The sequence below is a fragment of the Triturus cristatus genome, chromosome 1_2, assembly GCF_964204655.1.
Source record: "Triturus cristatus chromosome 1_2, aTriCri1.1, whole genome shotgun sequence".
Classification (NCBI taxonomy): Eukaryota; Metazoa; Chordata; class Amphibia; order Caudata; family Salamandridae; genus Triturus; species Triturus cristatus.
Window position 1 is genome coordinate 1046087615 of NC_140580.1, and position 22138 is coordinate 1046109752.

Here is a 22138-nt window from a genome sequence, read left to right on the forward strand (position 1 = left end):
GTGGTGCCTCAAGGTTTTTGTAAGTGATCGACATCTCTGGCAGACTGTGTGTACTGACATGCTATTACCATTGCCAACAGTCCCTGGAGTTGTTAAACCCCTTCTTAGCTAGTACAATCACTTCCCCCAAGATAGATGCATGCAGGATAGATGCATCCAGGGTAGATACATGCAGGGTGACTGTGCTGTGGACTCTTGATCACTCGTTCTTTCTTTTTGATTATTTAGCTCAAGTCCTGAAATGTTCAAAATAGACAAATGCAACAAATCCTCAGACTCACTGAACTGTCGCCCTTGGTCAGCCTTTTCTGTGCTGCTTTTTTTAGCTAAACATATTGCAAATGCTTAGCTAATCAAAACAGACCAATCCTTGCAAGCTCTTGCTCGTACTCCCATCAGTCTGGTGGTCTGATGATCTTACAATCTGGCAAGCAGAGTTACACCAATGTCGATGGTGACTTTCTCTAGTCCCGTCCAAAACATCACCGCAGTTTCATTTGCACATTTCGAAGGTTTTTTCCAACATTTTATCCCATTGCCCAGGCTGCAAAGCTGCAAACAGGATAAAGCTAGAGGGGGAGGCAGGGTCCGCAAGATGCACATTCCTCTCCCTGCAACGACGCTGTGGCACAAAATTGGCCCCTAACAATCCCCAGCAACCAGCCGCCACCTTCAACCACCAACGATAGGCAAGTGGAGCACCAGTGCGGTGGCCTGGCAGGATATGAAGTCCCAGTATGCTGAGAGCAGAATCTCTCAAGAAACACCCAAAAGGCTGCGCAAACAACAGATGCCAGCTGCAGCCGCCAAATATGTTCCCAGCAGTGGTTCATGTAGTTCCGCTCAAGAGCATGCATTTGTAGCTCTATTCGTGAGGCTCTTTCCTCCAACCCTGCCTTCAGTTCTCTTGATTTCTCCAAGCCTGAATGATATGGCTCTTGGTTGGGGCTCCCACAGGACTATGGTGACTGGTCTTCTCTATCCACCAACTCCATCCAAGGACAGAGTAAATACTACAGTTGAGAACGAATATTTGGTGATATGGTGGGCTCTTTGGTACTATTTTTTTGAGTTGCTATTTTTTTTGCACCCGATCATGCGGTGATCCTGTGACAAGAAGCGTAGCCACTGGGTACTTTGTTCGTGTTTTGCTCTGCAGCTATTCTTTTTTTTGTTTTTTTGGTGCTACAGCTTCAGGCCTTTTCTAAGATAACATTTCATTCAAAAGTTTCCTCTTCTGCCCTGCCCGAATGTTAGTGGTCAAGTGAGGTAGGGAATTTGTAAATATGCAGACCCACCGCTAACTATCCCTATGTTGTAACGGTTGCCCAATGTACAGAATGTACAGAAAGACTCTTTTTATCTCCTCTTAACTCTTCCTAGGATGACCCTCACTGAGCATAGTGCAGCTTGCACCGGTCAGGTAGGCAGACCATTTCTCTCTTATCAGTCACCGTTCCCTAGAGGATCAAATGTCTGTGATAGGACAACATACCTGAGCATCACCATTTTCTCGCTCTGTAGAATGTTGGGTTAACATTTTCTGGGGAGGTTCGACTGGTTCCTTTTGATAGCGAGTGCAGGGACATTTTCTTCTTATTCCGTAGGAGGGGGGTGGATACCGAGGAAAGCCACAGGTGGTAGATGAAGACCACCATGACGGCAGGAAAGGGGAAGCCTTTCTTTAAAAGGGGGATGGGGTTTCACAGAGTGGAGGACAGACTTTTCTCGCGTCTGAACTCCCCCAATTCAGGCAAGGCAGGGAGAACTGTACGGAAACCCATTCCACTGACCGGATTCAAATATGGATGTTGGAGTTTGGAATAGATGTAACCTTTTTTAAGCCATGCATTGCTGTTCCCCACTGCAGCGCAACAGGAGAACAGTGCAGCATCTTTACAGATGCCAATTCTACTTCAAGGCCAGTGAGGTAGATCAATGGGGGAAAGGTTGGTGTTGGTTAGGGGTAGCTATCCGCTCTGCGAGAGCAAAAGGATTGCAGTGCATTCTCCTCAGAGCCCCTATTTCTTCTTCCAAGTACACAGGACTGCTCAGATGGCTGGAGACTGTGGGGAACTAAGATTGAAAATGAAGAGACAGTCTCCTGATCCTGAAAGAAAAAGGATTGGTGTATCAGCTTGGAAAAACCACTTCTAATTCTTAATGGGATGTATTTTTCACTTATGAAGGCATAAGGGCAGAGGATTGAAGAACCAGCTATAGGGAGTTGCAGGGTTATGTATATTTAAAAGTGGGACATGTAGAAAATGTATATTACCATGTCTCTACAGTGACAAGGCCCAAGAAGCTATTTTCACAGTGGCAGGCCTAGCTGCCCTGTGTAGAAAACCAGAGTGCTGATTAAAATACTAATATTACTAACTCAGGAAAGGGATCTGCTAGAAAAATAATGATACTACCTCCTACTAATGAAAGGTCATGTTCCTCAACTATATACCTTCAAGCTGGGGCATAGACCAGAGCTGTAGCAAAGGATAATGCGATATGTAAATAACCTAGCCAGAGAAATAACAGTAGTAGGTAGAGTTAGCAGGTCGCAATGTCTAGGTGCATGTTCGAGTTGGAGAAATGTGCCGTAAATAGTTTTGAACTGTTGAACAGCAGTTACAGGACCGTTTGTGATCACCAGATAATGAGTTTTAAGAAGCTGTACTGAGAATGGGGCTTAGGCCCTGCCCACACGTGTCGTCTACAATCTTTTGATTGGGTAGAAGATGTACGCTCCCACTGGAAGAGTGTGTGTATTGTACATTTTGCATTGTTGGAAAGCTTATGGTCGATACAGTATGCCTGGGTTGATTAGGTTGAAAATTGGGAAGACTTATATGAAATGCCATATGTCTGATTTTATAAAAAGAATGATGACAAAGGCATGACTCCTTTATTATGAAAACATTGGTTACTTGCAATAGAATTTTAAAGGCGGATTGCTATTTCACTTTTTTTTTTTTAAGTTCAAAAGGTCTTTATTAGAGAAGTAAAGGTATCAATACATAAGAAAAGACTAAAACATGACAGCAATATGATAAGTAGAATAAACATGTCCGTGAAAATAAACATGAAATTAAGAGATAACAATTAAATGAGGCTATATAACACAAATCAGTACTGGAAATAATATGCAATAAAATGAATTATGGAAAATGCAAAGGAACAAAAAAGGTCACTCAGGGAGGCTTGGGGACCTCCTGCTGAAAGGGAGGCAAATGAGAAGAGCGCTTAGCGCAAATATCAAGGTACAAAGTCACAGGTAGCCAAAGGTCATGTCGTTTTTTAGCCAGATTAAGGGGATAGATAAGAACGGTATCTAGCCTGTGATTATGACATACATTGTACCACCATGCTCTAAAAGAGATATTTGCAACATTTTTCCAATTTACAGTAATCTGCTGGAAAGCAACAGCTAGCAACAGGTCAACAATCTGCACATTAAACTCAGCATCTGCCCAGCAGGAAGAGAGACTTCCTAAAAAAACATTGACAAAGGAGAAGGGAAATGTAGTGTGAAATATGGCATTAATCTGAGCCCAAACTTGTTTCCAAAAATTGTTCACAACAGTGCACGAAAAAAGCATGTGAAAAAGAGTAGCCTTGGGTGTCAAGCAGGACCAACAGTGATCAGGGACTAAAGGAAATCTCTTATTCAACATATGAGGGGAGAAAAGAAGTCTGTTGTAAATTTAAAAAAGGGTTTGCGTAAGGGAGGCAGCTCTGGATGATTTGCGAAGTTTGGTCCATATTTTATCCCAAAGAGAGGTGGGCCAAGAGATATCAAGATCAGATTCCCATTGTTCCTCTACCGTGGATTTTGGCCTAGGGGTGAGAGTCTTGTGAAATAAGTGATAAATTAACGAGGCAGTATTATGAATGCGAAGCAAGGAGTGGAGGCGTAGAGTGGGGTTGGAAGGATCGGGTTGGGCAGGAGAAATGGAAAGTTGGGTATAGGTGGACATAACTGCATTCTTCAGCGTAAGGTATTTACGGGCAAAGGAGAAGGGGAGATTGAAATTATGGCAAAGAACGGAGAAGGGTAAGAAATCAGAGCCAGAAAAGAGGTGGGATACCCAGATCAGTCCTTTTTGTCTCCAAGATTTCCAATAAAAGGGCTTGTGATTAATGAGAATGCTATTGTTATACCAAATGGTGGTATTAAGAAAATCGGCTACAGAGGAGGGAGGGCTTGGGGAAGTGGAAAGAAGAAGCTTGGTGGTGAATTTGTGGATGGGAGTGGAGATGAACTGGGGTTTGCGAGAAAATGAGAGATATTCAGCGAAAGTGAAGGGGGATAGAGAAAGGCGCTCAATAACAAGCCATAAAGGGGGAGAATCAGCAGGCTCTCGCAACCAAAGGGAAGCTTGTCGTAGAAGGAAAGCTTTGTGGTAAGTGGGAAAATCTGGAAAATTAACCCCAACCTCTGATTTGGGGAGTTGTAGTCTATGCAGGGACATACGCGGTTTTTTGCCTGACCAGAGGAAGGAAGAAAGAATAGTGTTGATTTTCTTAAAAAATTTAGCGGAAATAGGAATTGGAATATTGGAAATAGTGTAAAGAACTATTGGGGAGAGCATCATTTTAATCGTGTCAAGGCGACCCCACCAGGAAAGGTAAAGCGGGTGCCACCTGGAAGTAAGGTCAGACAGTCTCTGGGTACACTTGCTAAGGCATAATGAGACAGTGTCTGAAAGGGAGGGGGTAACATGCAACCCAAGATATTTGATATGTGAGGTACTCCAAGTGAAATTGGACGCAACGAAATCAGGTTTGAAGGTGAATTTTGTGAGGGGTAAGATTTCACATTTGTCATTGTTCAACTTATAACCGGAAATTTGGGAGTACTCATGGACTTCAGTTAAAAATGCAGGAATGGAGATGGCAGGGTTGGAAATAAAGAGAAGGACATCATCCGCATAGGCAGCAAGTTTAATGTTGGTTTGGGAACATTGGAAACCGTGCAGGTTAGGATTTTTACGGAGTTTTGAGAGGAAAGGTTCTAAGGCCAGATTAAAAAGGAAAGGGGAAAAGGGACATCCCTGACGAACTCCTCTGCCTAAGTTGAAGAAAGAAGAGATTAGGCCATTAGCACAGACCGCCGCTCTGGGATTGGAATAAAGAAAAGAAACAAAGGAAATAAAATTAGGACCAAACCCAAACCATCTGAGGGCGGAAAAAAGAAAAGTCCACTCTACTCTATCAAACGCTTTTTCTGCATCCAAAGCGATTGCTGCTAACGAGTCCTGGAATCGTGATGATTTGGAGAGGACATTAAACAGAAGTCTAGTATTGTCTGTGATGAAACGACCTTTAACAAATCCAGACTGCTCTGGGCCCAGTAATTCAGGAAGAAAGGGGTCTAGTCTTATGGCAAGGGATTTAGCGTATATCTTGTAATCAATGTTGACTAAAGAGATTGGTCTATAATTCTTGCAATACTGGGCGTCTTTTCCTTCTTTGGGTATTATGCATATGTAGGCGTCTGAGAAAGTGCCAGAGGAAGTACCACTAAGGACAAAAGAATCAATAAGAGAATGTAACCTGGGTAGTAGTAATTTAGAGAAGTGCAAATAAAATTCAACTGTAAATCCATCCGGACCCAGAGCCTTATCCTTCTTAAGCGACTGTAGTGCAGTGTGTAGTTCGGAGCTGGAAATGGGTGTTTCAAGAGTTGATAAGTCAACAGGAAAATTGGGGGGAGCCTAAATGCTGGAAAAGAAGGTAGCAAGGGATTGGGGAGTAGGGTGAGTCTCAGAAGAGTAGAGCGTAGCATAAAAGCGGGAAAATTCCTCTAAAATATCAGCATCCGTATGTTTTAAAACAGAATTAGCATCAAAAACAGACTCAATATTCAGTTTGTGTTGCTTAACTTTTAAATAGTTGGCTAAAACCTTCCCCGCTCTGTTCTTACCCCCATAAAATTTTGAACTAGATTTCAACAGAAATAACGAAGCATCATCAGTGGATTGTTTGTTAAATTGCATCTTAGCTTCAATAAGAGTAGTCAAACTTTTCTGCGAATGGGAGGTATAAAAGGAGTGCTCCAGTTTTTTTATCGCAAGGAGGAGATCACTGGTACGCTTACGAGCGATTTTACGCTTTTTAGCTACAAAATCAATGATGAAACCTCTGGCTGCAGCTTTGTAAGCGTCCCAAATAACATGCTTGGGCGTATCATTGATGACAAAAAATTCTGTGGTAAATTCAACAAAGGAGGTTGTGAATTTGGGATCAAGGAGGAGAGTGTTATTAAAGCGCCAACGCTTTGGCCCAGTGGACTTGGGTAAAACATCAATATTAACCAAAACAGGGGCATGATCAGAGAACAAAATGGGGCCAATATCGGCGTGAGTGAGGGACTGAGAGATATGATGGGAAAGAAAAATATAATCAATGCGGGACTGGGATTGGTGGGATGGGGAGTAAAAGGTAAACTCTTTAGTAGTAGGATTGCATAAACGCCAGGCATCAACGAGTTTGTGCTGGGCCACTGCCTGAACAAACAATTTATGAGATTTATTAGGGACATAGGATGCTTTGGAATGCCTATCCAAAAAGGGGTCATGAGGTAAGTTGCAGTCTCCAGCCATAATAAAATTATCATCAACGTATTCAGAAATACGAGAAGCCATTGTACTCCAAAAGGCGGGGTCACCACCAGTAGGTGCGTAAATGTTGAAGAGGGAGATGGGAATACCCTTCGAGGAAAGTTTGACATACAACCATCTGCCCTCGGGATCTGACTCAGAAGACAAGAGAGAGTGAGAGAGAGATTTGCGAACTAACACCGCCACACCATTTCGTTTACCATCCCCAGGGGCAGAGAAAACATCACCAACCAAACCCCTCTTGAGCTTAGCTGCTTCAACATCAGACAAATGTGTTTCTTGCAAGAAGGCAATGTCTACATTCAATTTGGCTAAATGCGAAATAATTTTTTGCCTCTTAATGGGAGAGTGAAGACCTTTAACATTCCAGGATACAATACGTACTGACATTAAAGATAATTAAAAGAATAATGCAAGGAGGGAGTAAAACATTGAGAGAAAGCCTCGTGAAAAATAAAAGACGTAAGAAAAAGAAAGAAAGAAGAAGAATAGAAAAGAAGTGGAATGGACAAGAGCAGGAAGAGGAAGAGAAGATCTAGAGATACCATAAAGATAGAGGAAAACCAAGGTGTGACTGAGATCAGTGAAACGACAATGAGATGTATAAAGAGAGAGAGGCATGACCGAAAAAGCCAGTAAACTACAAGGATAAGGAAGGAGAAAAAGAGGGAAGCAGAGAATAAGCACATAAAAGGTATTGACACCAATAAACCTGAGAAGATGAAGAAAAAAAACAGAATAGGGAGAGACAGAACAAGAACAGACATATCAATAAAGGAGTAAGGGGTACTTACAAGGGGTAACTCAAGGAAGATACGATCAGGAGCAGGGATAAGCAAGGACGTACGTGGAGGTAAGGGGAGGGAGGTAGGGCCAACTGAAGAAGGCAGGGCACTCGGGGTCAGTGGGACGTCCAACCAGGGAAACAGGATGAAACGCACAAACAGTGATCTGTAGGGGAGGAAGAAAGGTAACATAGTTAGGCAACGGCGGACGACAGGGGCTTAAAACATGCAATAAATAGAACAAACCAAGAAATCTCAACTTCAGTAACAAATACTGCAGTAAAAAAGATACAATCATCATAAGAACATGCATGCGTAAGAACAATTGGATTAGAAGAATCTGCAAACAAAAGCAACATAATAGAGCTTCGGAAAGAGTCATGGTGGACGAGAAGAGGAAGAAGGACCAGAAAGCTCCATCTCAGACTGGCCACAAGAATTCAGGAAACTTCGAAGGCGTGTGGGCTCCTCATATGTCGTAGTCTTATTATTATAAGTGACTTTGAATAAACAAGGATGGAAAAGGCCATATCGAGCACCGATGGAACGAAGCTCAGGTCTCATGTCTAAAAAGGCCTTACGACGATTCGCCGTAGCTCTGGCATAATCTTGCGCAAAGAACAGGGTGAAACCCGACCATGTGAGGCGAGGAGAAGCTCTGGCCGCGGAAAGAACTTTCAGTAGATCTGTGTATTCCAAGAAATACATTATTACACCTCTAGGCTTCGCTGGTGTGGAGAGAGATGTGGATGCTCGACCAAGCCTGTGGGCACGCTGGATATTGAGTGGGGTATCCTCAGGCAAGTGCAAGGGCTTGGGAAGAAAAGACTTGAAGAAAGTGATGGGATCACTCCCCACAGCCCTCCACCAGGCCGTAAAGGTGAAGATTATTGCGTCTATTTCGGTTTTTCAAGTCCTCCACCTGCTTCTGGAGAGAGGATAACTGCGTATGCATGTAGGTGACCTTGGCTGCAGAATCTTGAAGAGAGGAGACATCACGTTCCACCGAAGACATTCTTTCATCCATCACAACCCAATTGTCAGTAAGAACCTGCAGCTTAGCATTGGTTTCCTCCATAAAAGGACGCAAGGCCCGTATCTCTTCAAGGAGTAGCTCCATTGAAATGGTCGAAGAAGATTTAGGAGGCGAAGGCGGATCCTTTTTTAACCTTTTAGGCGTCATTTTTACTGAGGACTGTGAAGAGGATTCCATATTCGACGTCGTTTCACTGGTAGAAGACTGAGACGCTTCTAAACGAGCCAATTCCGTGAAGAGCTTAGAATTTTTAATATAGTTGCGCTTTTGAAACTTGCCAGAACTTTCAGCCATCAAAGCATCCAAAAAGTGCAAATTTAAAGACAAAAACAAGTATTATGCAGGTTCCGCTGGGCGTAGAGAATAGAAAAAAGCACTGCCAGGAAATAGAAATGAATAATCAAAATGGCTGCCAAAGTTGAGGAGAGCAGAAAATGTAAATTAAATCCATGGAACAGCTGCGTGGATGGTGAAAAAGAGTAGTTTTACAACATCCCTGGCGTTGAGAATGCTGGGAGTAACGTAGGAACCATGTAACAGCCAGAGAAACAAAGCACGATAAAACGCGCTGCTGAGGCAGTTCAGAAGGAGGGAATCCAAAATGGCGGTCGCGGCCGATTCAGAGCCGCCACCGGGAAGGAAAATAGGCAGCAAAGTCAGAGGAGGTCCGCCATGGTGTGAAAAAAGGGTTTAAAGCATGCCTGATACCTTCATAAGGTACACGCTACCTTTCATGGCTCGTGTGGTGAACGCGAAACGCCGAGGAGCCCTGGCGCGGACGGAGCCCCTACGCCAGCGCCGCCATCTCCTTCGGGCGCCTAGCCACGCCCCCCGGTATTTCACTTTTAAAGGTAGTCAAAGGGTATGTTTTTGTTTTTTACATAGAATCTCACAGATTACTAGTATAGGCAAGGTTCAGGTGCTAGTTCCCATCTGTGGCAAACCCCAGGGGTAGACTGTACTTTGATAGTTTTGGGCCTTCTTAAGGAATTGTATATTGTTTTGCCAACTGTAATTTTGCACCTATTTATAATGTCATGACTTTGAGCCTGATGTTTGTGTATTGAGAAATCTTATGCTCAATACAGTGGGCCTTAACTGATAGTTGTGATGTGACACAAATAAGGGCTATAGGCCTGATTGGTTAACTGGGAATCATTCGGATGCCATTTGCCTAATTTGGTTATTGTGAACCATTACTACAAAGGCAGTAGCAAATCGTGTGTTTAAAGCCAATAAGGGGTTGTTATTACACTGTGTTAACGTTTTTTGTGTTGGGTTTGAAGGTGTGCACTGTGGTAATCCTTTGTAGGCTTGCTTAGTATGGGGTTGTACGTTGCTTTGCAAAGTTAATTTTGTGCATAATTGTAGTTTTGAGTGTAAGCCGGATGTTGCCTTGTGTAGGTCTGAATTTGGTATAGTAACAAACCAATAATGAAGACTGTTGGCTTGATTGGTTCATTACAAAACGTTGTTAAGTTTGGTCTGTTTATATTAAAATGTTAGGGCGAAGACAGTACTCCTGATTTATTGTGAAACACATATGCTGAAGCCAACAGGCCGTTAAGGGTAGATTGTTATTACACTATGGTGAAAGCCTCTGGAGAGGAATTTTGTTACATTCTCAAAATTCAGTATGGTAGGAAAGGATTTTGTTTTTGTTACCACCTTTGACAAATCCTAGGAGTAGAAGGTTTTCACTGGGCAAACCCCTATTAGGCCTTCTAGGAGCAGTTGTATATTGTTTTGACACCTAATATTTTGTACAGATTTGTCATTGTATGACAGCAATTTGGTACATATTTCTAATTTTATAGCCTTATGCCTTATTTCTGCCTTGTGCGAAATCTAATGTGCAATTTAATAAGCCTGAGTTGGTTATGGTATCAAGCCAGTGATGATAAAGCCTGTAGAGCTGGGTGGTTCACTGAGATATTTCTATGCCAGATGTTCTGGGTCTGATCTGTTTGTTATGAAAAGTTCAGACAAAGGCAGTAGGTCTCACTTAATTGCTTAATTATTGTGTGAAGCATATGTTAACTGCAATAGGCCAGTTACTGTGGTAATTGGTTTAAAGATTGCTTCCTGTGTGATAACTACTAGGCAGCCATCTTGGAAAGTGATGACTACTAGGCAGCCATCTTGGAAAGTGACTGCGATTAGTGCACCATTGTTTTACAGTTCCAAAATGACCTACGTGTTACATCTAACACAAACCAACAGTTTGGAAATTAAAAAATATATATAACTATGGATAATGCCGTTTCAAAATGGCCAACCACTACTGTTTCATTTATTTTTTCTTATTTGTTTAGGTCTCACGTGGCGTTGCAGTGCAAAGCGCTGCTCTGCCTCCGTGAGAGATTTTGCAAGAGAGGACTTTCAGAAGAGGGCTTGAAGCCCACCCCTCATTTGCATTGGCTGGCGTCACAGTTTATGCTAAACGGTGGCCTGCCATTGGAAATGAGCTTTCTGGGTTGCCTTCCTTTGGCTTTTTGTTCCGGCCCACCCGGACTGGATCGCCTGTTTCACGGCTGTTGTGAAGCAGTTTCTTATCGCAAGGAGGCGTGTTGTATAAACAAGCCATGCGATCCAGTCCGGATGGGCCGTCTCAAAAGGAGACAGGGCGCCGCATGTTTATTTTTGCATCGGGCTTTCACTTTAAAGTGGAAGCGCGATGCAAAAATAAACAGCGGGAATGGCGAGCGCTTGGTTTTCTTGTTTAACCACCGCACGGGCTCTTTTTCAGTTTTGTTTCCCCTCATCATTTGGGATGTAAAAATATTTATTCCCACAGGCCATCAGTTGTTCGAGAGGAGCGGGAAAAGAACGGGAAACGGATTGCTCCGCCAAGGCCAATGGCTGCCACTGAGGAGACGGGAAAAGGAAGCGGGCGGTTCCTCCCTTGGGGCTCATATGACGGGCGCCTGACGCTGAGGACCATGGGGGATGGCTCGGCTTGCCTTGCCGGCCTGCGCGTCTCCCTACCGAAGATCGGCCCCTGCTCCCAGAGGATGCGTGGCTAGAGGCCACTCCCCAACTCTCCGGGCCGAAGAGCCTCCACCTCTGGTGTTGTGGACCATGGATGCGTGGGTCTGCCATGACCAGAGACCGAGCAGACCCGCCGCCCCGAGGGCGCTGAGCCGCCGCCCTCTGCTGCATGGGGCGCCGCCACCCAGGCTTCCCTCGGGGCCCGGTGCTCTCCGCCAGATGGAATTTCTTCTTCCCCTGGATCTCCTATTAGCCGCAGCGTCTGCAGTGAACCCGGTGAATGCCACTGCTCTCTACATTTCCGCGAACCGCCTGGTGCTCCACTATGAGTCCGGGGACCCACAGCACTTCTCTGACATAAACAAACTACTGCCCTTCTTCCGCCACTCTCTAGCCTGCTGCGTGTGTGGTAAGAATCACTTACCCAACTGTTTACAATCTGTATTGGGGAAGATTGGATACTCTGCATCGATATCCTTGACATCTAAAGGGATCATGTCTCTACACATGCATGTACGCCTCTGTGTGCAAGGGGTTCTCAAATGCTTTGTGTGCACTTGTTTTTGTCACGTTAACCCCTTCGGTGCTCATGACGGAATGGTTCCGTCATGACCCACGGTTGAGCTGTGCTCATGACGGAACCATTCCGTCATGACCACACCCGCGCAAGATTCCGCCAGCACAGCGGCGGAATCTGCGCAGCATCGAAGGGGTTAATGTATGTTTTCGTTGTCTATGATGGTACTTAAGTTGGCTTGCGTTTGTCTGGAGGCATAGTGTTGCTGGTGTGGTGTCGGTGGCTGCTGAGCCGTGCGTATTGGAGTTGCACAGAGCTGTGCTTGGAGTAGCTGGTTTCCGCGGGTAGTCGTGGGCCCTGTTCAAGAGCATGCAGTGCATTGAATGTTCCCACTGCAGAAGGTGACTGTTGCATGGTCTGCTGTGGATATTAGCTACAAAATGTTTGAGTGCACTTTGCAGGGTTATAACTACTGTGCCACCTGCTCCCCCAATGGGGGTAGTGGGCGGAGTGTGCAGGAGGTTACGGCTTAGAATGAGGGAAGAGAAGCCTGGGGGTGTGTCTTTTAGCTAGTTGGTGGTGGAATAGGAATAGCTGTTCAGGGGGTTTAGCCGCAGAGAACACTTAGCATGTGGTGGATTCTAGGGCTTTGTGCTGTGTAACTAGATGGCTAGTGTGAGCTGTCTTGTTTTTTTGTGGCGGGGGATCTTCACGAGATGGGTGTGTCTCTTGTGCATGGGGTGCCGCGTCACAACAGGCTCTGCTGACACATAATAACAGATTGATGTTTGTGCTCTCGGGGTCCAGTCGTGTTAACTGACAGCTGCGCATTGTGCCCAGCAAACATTCACGAAACTATTTAAGATTCTTTGTAGAGAAGAATGACTACTGAATCCAACTGTAGTGGTCAATGGCTTAGCCCACTTGGCAGGGGCGTCTTGTACCGCGAGGCCCGAGTGCCCGCAGTGTCTAGCACGGGACAGTGCTGGTGTCTGCGCCCGGGCACAGCGGAATGCTTGGTTTCTTCGGTAACTGTTGAGCAGCTCCTGCTTGGTTAGTTCTCGCAGGAGTTTCCTTCCTCACAGCATTCCCTACAGTTGTGCACTATAATGCTTTTACCATCTGGAAACCTTAATCCTTTTTAATCAGCTTTTGCCATGGCTTCCAGGATTGTCCCCTTTCTCTTTCAGATAATCTTTTAAAATTTGCAATAAAGTCTGTGTTTTGAGTCTGGTCTCAGTGGCCCGATCGTGCTTCTTGTTTATTTGGCGTTTGTATTGCTAGCAAGCGCTGTCTGGCTGGGCACAGCGAATCATTTGTTTTGTTAAATGTCCCTTAATCTTAAACGGTACCAAAAAGTACACTTACACTTCGCGTCGTTTAAGCTATCCTTCACCGTGCTAGTTCCCCCTTTAAAACAAGCAATTGCAATGCAATAGGTCTCGCATTTACGCGAGTTTGAGCTATTGGCATTGTAAATGACAATGACTTTTATTTATATTTTGGTTTATAAAACATAAATAAAAGGCATTGTCATTTACAATGCCAATAGCTTAAACTTGTGTAAATGTGAGACCGGTTTGCATTGCTGTTGCTTGTGTATATGCCCACTATGTTTAGATGGTGCCGTTTTTCTTTAGTATTTGTTTTTCACTTTTGATGAGCTTCTGTTTTTTTGTGTATAGGGGAGTTGGTGGATACAGGAGCTGGTGGATGAATGGCAGCATGAGTTTTGGATGAGTGATAGAGTGCATGTTATGGATAAGTGATACAGGGCATGCATCGTGGGTTATTCAGTGCCTAAACTCACCAATGACTGAAGAAGTACTTTGAATATTAAGCTAGAGCTAGTAGTAGCATTACCAGTGCTTGTGTGTGTGCTTTGTAGAATCGGGTGTTACAAACCATATCTGCAAAAACAGTTTTTTTTAAAATTGTATTTAATTTGTTTTAAGTATTCCCCAGCGTTCACCATACTGCGCATAGATGAGCACATTTAAAATCCATGTTTTTTTTTGTATTTGGTCTAAAATTGCCAAAGTTAAGAACTAAGGATGAATTCTTAAGTGCCCTTTGGATAGTGCAATATAACATGATGTTTTCGTTCGCTGGCATAAACACTGAACACTGCAATTTTATTCTGGAAATGCCTGCCTACAAGTGGGATCGTTCATGCCGTCTTGCTTGCAGCCTGGAGCTACATTTTGTATAAACAATATTGAAAAACAACGGAATCCTTTAACCGAGTCCAGCAGAAGCTGCTGGGTGTAATTTTCGAGGCTGATGAGAGTAGACCCCTTCCTGTTCTCTGGAGCTCGTTGTGATTAAAGCCATCATATGCAATGCACCACAGAACCTTTATTCTTTCTGATTGTATTGGTACCAAGGAAGAAGGAAAGTAAAACTGGGGAGAAGGTCAGATGCTGACACGAGGGCATGCAGACCTAGGCAAGTGTATTTGCAGATGGACATTGAGAAGCAGGCCTCTGGGACTCCAACATTGGAGTGTTGGCTCTCAAGGAAACCTCGGAAAGCAGACACTGACACTTCTACATGGAGGTTGGTCCTTTGGGACCCGGGCATTCAGACAGACATGTGGGCACTGCCAGTGGAACACAAGCACTGGGAAGGTGATCAGTTATTGGGAGAATAAGCATTACTCCTTTGGTCTGTCAGCATCATGGATCCATACAGTTTGCAGACCCTCCACTTTACAAATACTTCCTGGATATATTAGGACTATGGTGTCGAACAGGTGGCTCTGTGAGTGAGTCTGTGAATGGAAGAAAGTAAAGTCAATGTGTAAAGTAGTATGGGCCTTTATAACTAGAATTGGGTTATATTGGGTGCATTATTGTTATGTTAATAAGTCTTCTAAAGCGCCCAATTACTCAAAGGTGTCTTGGCGCTGGCTTTAATAATGGAGAGAGATTAAACAGATATGTATCCACTAACAAGTGCTAAGAAGCCAAGTCTTCAGCTGTTTCCTAAAGCTCAGCAGGTTGGGCACATTTTTAATGTGTAATGGTAAAGCAATCCAAGCTTTGGCAGTGCCTAGAAAGAAGCTCCTGCCGCCGCAGGTGGATTGTTTAAATCTGGGTACAACAATGTGTTTCGCAGAGGTAGATCGTAGAGTTCTAGCTGGGATGTACCAGTTAAAACTTAGTTGAAGACAAGTGGGACCTAGGCCATGAAGTACCTTGTAGGCAATGCAGAGTGCCTTAAAAGTGCACCTCTGTCTGATAGAGAGCCAGTGCAGATTTTTGATGGCTATGGCTACGGATTGATATTTAGGTGTCTTCAGCACGAGCCTTGCTGCCGCATTTTGTTCTTGTAGCCTATTCATAATTTATTGATGCGCAGTGAGTAACAGGACATTACAATAATCCAGCTTAGACACAACTAGTTATGCAATAATAGTTTTTTGCAAGTGCAAGGGGATAAAAGGCAGGATCTTTTATAGCATTCTCAAAGTGAGAAATACTGAGTATGATAGGGCGCTGACGTGATTTGTATAGGTTAGTTTGTGTTCAGTCAGAAAGCCCAGATTTCAGTCCTTGGTAACAGAAGCCGGCATAGGGCCCATTTCTGCTGGCCAGCATGATGGTGTCCAGAAGGATTTTTGTGCTCCAAAGAGTATTACTTTGGTTATGTCTGCATTTAATTTGAGGCAATTCCTGCTCATCCAAGAGTTTACTACCTGCATGCAGTCACAAAATCTGGCGCTTACTCCTGAATCATTTTTGGCCAGTGATACGACAGTCTGAGTGTCGTCTGCACTGGACGTCCAGGAAAAGCCAAAGCTTTTAATTAGATTGCCAGGGGTGTGATATAAATATTAAATAAGGTGGAACTGAGTGAAGAACCCTGAGGAACACCACAGGGAAAGAAGAAAGCTTGAGATTCGAACTCACCAAGTCTGACGGACTGTTCTCTGTTAGAAAGAAAAGATTTCAATAGGTCCCATGCAGTGCCGCAGACATTGATTTTGGATAAATGGTGTAATAGCACTCTGTGATCTACCGTATCAAAAGCGGCCGAGAGATCAAGTAGTATAACTGCTGCCCCACGGCTCTGATCGAGCACCTGCCTGATCTCTTTGGTTGCTTTGATCTAGCCTGTTTCCGTGCTATGGCTGCTGCGGAAACCGAACTGTGTGGTGTCAAGATGGTCATTAGATCGAATATTGTCCTTCAGTTAAATGTTTATAAACGTCTTGATAATCTTGGAAGGAAGAGGGAGCCATGATATGTTGTGATTTTCTAGGGTCCAGAGTTGCTTTTTTTTTAAGTGAAAGATTTGAGGCTTTCTTCCAGATAGATGGAAAATGGCCAGTCGAAGTAATGATCTGGAAGATGGTTGTAAGTGGGGCACAATAGCCTCAGCCACTGATCCTGCTATCTTTGGAGGGAACGGATTATGTGGAGAGCCAGACGAAGTTACTCTCAGTGAGTTAGTTACCTGTTCTAGAGTAGGTGGTATAAATTTACAGAGATTCGATCCTTTCTTGCATGTAATGGTGGAAGCCATGATATTATCTGAAATGGTGGTTGAGGAAGAGAATAGGTTGTAAACTCCTTCCACCTTTTATGTTTTTGATCTCTGATCGCCATCATCTATGCTAGACTACTGTGTCGTTGACCTTGGAGCAGCAGCATCTCTACTAGGCAGCCCGGTTATTGAACCAAGAGTAGAAAAATCTATACTAAGCCGCTGTTATTCATCTAAAGCAACACCTACACTAGGCAGACCTGCTATTGATCCTGGAAACACACCTCCCTACTAGGCAACCCGGATCCTTGGCTAGGAGCCTTGCCACCTCTAAGAACCACTGTTATTGATCCAGGAACAGCACCATCTAGGCTAAGTTAGCTTTGGTATTGATCCAGGTGCTGCACCATCTGCATTAGGCTAGTTCTGTTATTGATTAAAGAGCTGAATCATCTATGCTAAGCTGGCTTTCGTATTCATCCAGAAGCTGCACTGTTAGAAATGGGTGTCTCCAGTTGGAAAAGGTAGGTACCTTTGTCCAAATAGGGACCCTTGCTTCTAGTCCGGGTAAGGAGGGGAAACACTCCTGAAATAACCCCTGCTCACCCCCGTGATAGCTTGGCACGAGCCGACAGACTTATCTCAGAGGCAGTGTGTGAAGCATTTGTTAACACCTACAGTAATACAGTGAAAACACTACAAATGGACACCACACCAGTTAAGAAAAATAAGTAATCTTTATCTAAACCAAAACAAGACTAAATGACAAAAATCCACAATACAGTATTAAAAATAAGGCTTTCAAATGGTAGAAATAGTTCCGTTCAATGTAAGTTGTAAATGTGACACTTTACTCACCAAGTACCTTAGATGCAAAATAGACCAAATGGCCGTAGGAAAGGTGATGAGGCAATTCCATACACTCAGGGAAGGTGATGAGTCAGTTCCTTGCTTCGGGGGAGGTGATGCGTCGGTTCCTTACTGCAGCTCAGGGGAGATGGTGCGACAGTTCCTTACCGGAAATGAGGTGATGCGTCGGTTTCTTACTGCGTAGAGAGGTGATGTGTCGGTTTCTTACTGCATCCCCCAGTGATGCGACAGTCTTGGCGCCGCGATGCTTCAGTCCGGTACGATGCGTGGTTACGTGCAGCCTCACAGCTAGCTTGCGTTGGGATCGGTGCGGTGATCTCTGACTACAGAGATCGTTGCACCCGGTGTGTTGATTTCTCGTGCCGCAGCAGGTGCTGCAACGGTTTCTTCGGCGATGCATCAGAAACCGGTGTGGATGTGACACGCTTCTTCGATGTTGCGTCGATTTTCCAGCTCCCAGCGACAAACCATATCTAGAGGTCCTAAGCAGGAGCAGTCACCTCTTTGCAAGTTGGAATTCCCAGCAAGGAAATTCAGGGGAGCTGGTGGTGAAGTCTTTTTGTCCCTGAGACTTCAGAAGGCAAGCTCAGTTCAAGCCCTTGGAGATCTTTTCTTCAAGCAGGTGACAAAGCAAACAGCAAAGTCCTTTTTCTCCTTTCCTTGGCAGCAAGCAGCCACTGCAGGCCAACCCCAAACAGCACAGGGGCAGTATTCCTCCTCAGCTTATCTGGCTGTTGTCCTTGACAAAGGTTCCTTTTGATTTACCAGAAGTGATCTAAAAGTCTGGGTCCCTCTTTTTATACACAAAAATCATTTGTTCTCTGAAGGCAGAGAGTGTCTGTACCCATCCAAAACCAATTCTGTTCTCACTGGTGCAGCTTCCTGGCAGGTGGTGGAAACAACATTGTTGAAGGCATAGTAGGCCCATTCAGGTGAAAGGAAATCTCCACCCCCTACTTTAAATGCAGCCCAGGTCTATTCAGCCCAGTCCTGACTCATCAGACTTCTGGAGCTGCTGCCCCTCTCCCGCCCCTGTCATCCAAAATCCAGACATGCAATACACAAACCTAGCAGAGGCACACTGTATGGTTAGGCAAGAAAATACCTACTTTCTAAAAGTGGTATTTTCAAGCACAAAGTAAAAATCACCCACTCTAAAAGATGCAGTTTAACATTCTGAGTTCAGGCATACTAAACTTTATTTTTCTACCTTGTTCCCAGGGCCAGTTGTTTATAAGATGTTATAAACAAACTCCCCATTCTCTCCTATGGGAACAGGTATTCTTGCAATAGTGAAAAACAATATTGGCAGTAGTTCACTATCAGGACATGACACACACATCAGGGCATGTACTACCATTCACATACAATGCACCCTGCCCACAGGGGTACCTTGGGCCTACCTTAGGGGTGGCTAATATGTAGAAAAGGGAAGGTTTAGGGACTGGAAAGTGTGTGCACTTGCCAAGTCGACATTGCAGTCCCAGACTGCACACAGGCTCTGCAATGGCAGGCCAGAGTTACATTTTACAGGCTGCTTCTGTGGGTGACACAATCGGTGCTACAGCCCACTAGCAGCATTTGATTTACAGGCCCTGGGCGCACACAGTGCACTATACTAGGGTCTGACAAGTAAATCAAATATGCCAATCATAGAATCACTAATCCATAACAACAATTTACAAATCGAGCACTTTCACTTTGGCGCTGAACAGCAGTGGCAAAGTGCCCAAAGCATTTAGACCAGCAAAACGGAGTCGAGCACACAGCAAAATCACAGGTGGCAAAGGCAAAATATGCAGGCGAGACCCACGCCATTGGTGCCAGGTCTAACATGCATCATCTATGCTAAGCTTGCTCTGTTATTGATGCTATGATAGCTATGCTAAGCTAGCTTTGTTATTTACTCAGCAGCACTATCTATGCTAGGTTGCCCTGTAACTGATCCAGGAACAGCACCCTCTATACTAAGCTAGCTGTGGTATTGGAGCTGCACCATCTGTATTGAGCTTGTTTTTATAGACGCAGAAGCTGCTCCATGTGTGCTAATCTAGCTATGTTATTAATCCAGGAGCTGCACCATTTTTGCTAAGCTAGCTCTGTTATTGGTCAGAGTTACACCATCTATAATAGGATCCCTGTAATTGATCAAGGAACAGCACCATGTTTGCTTAGCTACCTTTGGTTTTGGAGCTGCACCCTCTGTGTTCAGCTTGCTGTTATTGATCCAGGAGCTGCGCCATGTGTGCTAAGCTAGATCTGTTATTGATCACAGAGCTGCCCCATCTAGGCTAATCTAGATCTGTTATTGATCCAGGAGCTGCACCATCTAGGCTGAGCTAGATCTGTTATTGATCCAGGAGCTTGCCCATCAATACTTGGAGGCCTTCCTTTTTAATGATACAGGAACAGCACCCTCTGTATTCGGCAGTCTTATTTTGATCCATCTATACTCAGAAACCATTCGATTGATCCTACAGGGGTGCCATCCCTACCAAGCAGTCCTCTTGTGGATCTGGAAGCAGCCCCATCTACAGTCTACCGAACTCCATCTTGGAACAGCACCATCTGTACTCTGGACCCGTTATTGGCTGAGGTGCTGCACCACCCATGCCTGGCACCTACTTCCCAAAAGTCTAACAAATGTGACTACTAAATCGTAACCACATCAACATCCATATATTTGCTATTGCTACAAAAGAGTCTTTCTGGTGAATCGGGAAACAGCCGAAACCAAACTGGACGCCTGCTTTATGTAGTTTAATGTACTGCCTCTGCTTGACCGACATTCTTTTGCAGCCCTCCTGCTGTTGTTTACTGGGCCTGGTTGTTGTGGTTATAGAGAGCTACCTCATTATTGCTCCTTCAAATGTGACTTTCCAGCTTGCATTTGTGGTCTCGGGCTCCACCCCTTGCCATGTACTCCAGGTGGCAACAACTCTTTCATGTGCTCTCCTGCCTCCCATGTATATTCTGCGACCCGTGAATGTACCAAGCAAAACTTGAGAGCTTGGAGTCGTGCTGCTTGAATGCTGGCTTTTCACAAACGGAGAGACCTGTAGACCCAAGATACAGGATTTTACTCCTAACATTTGCAATGGCATAAATGTATCCGTTTGACAGCGCCTAAGTAGCCCGTGGGGGGTGTGTGTGTCTGTCTGTCTGGTTAGGGCCCTTCGGCGAGTGTCACTGGTTTCATACTCCAGATGCACGACGTGTGGGCTACAGGGAGGGTGGAGAGATCCGGCCAGGTTGTACCAAAGCTGGCTCATATCCCGCTAGAGTGAGAAAGGAAGTAGGCGAGGTGTCCAGACCTGCATTTATGACCTGCAGGAGGGACGTGGTTTGGTGAGGGGGGCTGAGAGGGTGCCGAAAAGTGCACTCCTGGACAGCAATGAGTAAGGGGTGAGGAGGGTCTGGCACGGTGGGGTCTGGTCAGGATATCCACAACTTCCCGTGAAGCCAGAAAGGGGGTGGGGAGGTGGGGTGAGGGCATTCAGGCCAGGGTCCCCAAAACTTCACTAGTGGCATGTTGGCTGACCTCCTGGCTAAATAAAGATATACCACTTACTCATGACATCTTAAAAGAAGCCTTAACCTGGGACGGCAGGTTTAAGGTACCATGGTTGAGGTATATAAATGACCGTCTCACGGAATTGGGACGACCTGACTTGTTCTCAGCCCCAGAGACTATAACTAGAGCCGATGTAACCTTTGTGAAAAAAACATTCTTACTCACTAGGTACTTTGCCCGGGAGGAGGGTGAATTGCTGAAAGCTAGTATTAGGAAACATGCTTTACTTCAAACAAGCCTAAGTATGGAACCATATCTAACATGGCCTATGTCCGGCTTTGAGCGCTTTTTATTGACAAGGTTCCGCTTTGATTTATTCCACCTCCTGTTAGCAACTCCGAAAGGGGCACACCGAGGTCAAGTGCTTCCTGCTTGCGGCTGCGACGGGAAGTCTCCGCAAGATTTGGTGCACTTTTTATTTATTTGTCCTTACTATACAGTACCGCGGAAGTTATACCTAAAGCCTTGTTTAAAAAAATTAAATTTTACACAGATTAAACCAGCTCTTTTTTACCTTCAACTTTTAAATAGTGACTGCACTTTATATATATGCAGCTTCCTGAAACTAGCCATCACTTTCAGGAATAGTATGGAGGGTTAATTATGCTGTACTTAATATTGTACTTCTCCTTTATTTTAATCTTGCATTTTTATTTATATTTTTAACTGGTTCGTTTTGTCTGCTGTTCTGGTTTTATAATAGTTTCGCAACTTATTTTGTCTCATAACCTTGCTGCTCAAAAAAAAGGGAACTGGAGGACTTACCTTTTTATTTGTGTAATCTTGCCCATGATTGTATGTTTATGATATGAACTTTTTTAATTGTCTATTTGTGAAATTTGTTTTATGTATGTATATTTGTGATATGAACTTTTATGATTGTAAAGAATACAATCGAATAAAGATACTTGATTGACTAGTGGCATGCAGGCCAGGGTCCCCAAAACTTCACTAGTGGCATGCAGGCCAGGGTCCCCAAAACTTTTCTAGTGGCATGCAGGCCAGGGTGCGCACAACTTTTTTATTTTCGCCCTTAACTTTCTCCCAGAATGGCTGCTTTAGGATGTTTTAAGGCACTTAGGCATGGAAGCAAATATTCGCTTTTTCTATAGGGGCGGTCCAAAAGCAATACTCCACTGACCTATGGAATGTTTATATGCGAACAGTACTTCTAACCTGGAAAAAAGTCTGATGTGATTTTCTGTAACATAAGTAATTTTGTTCTACCAGTTTCAGGTGTGTTAAGCATGTTTA

General features: G+C 44.4%; 1 protein-coding gene across 1 annotated transcript in view; it reads left to right on the top strand.

Moving 5' to 3' along the window:
• Positions 1-22138, top strand: part of RBM18 (RNA binding motif protein 18) — a 200895-nt gene that overhangs the window by 176788 nt on the left and 1969 nt on the right. The gene's annotated exons all lie outside the window — the stretch shown is intronic.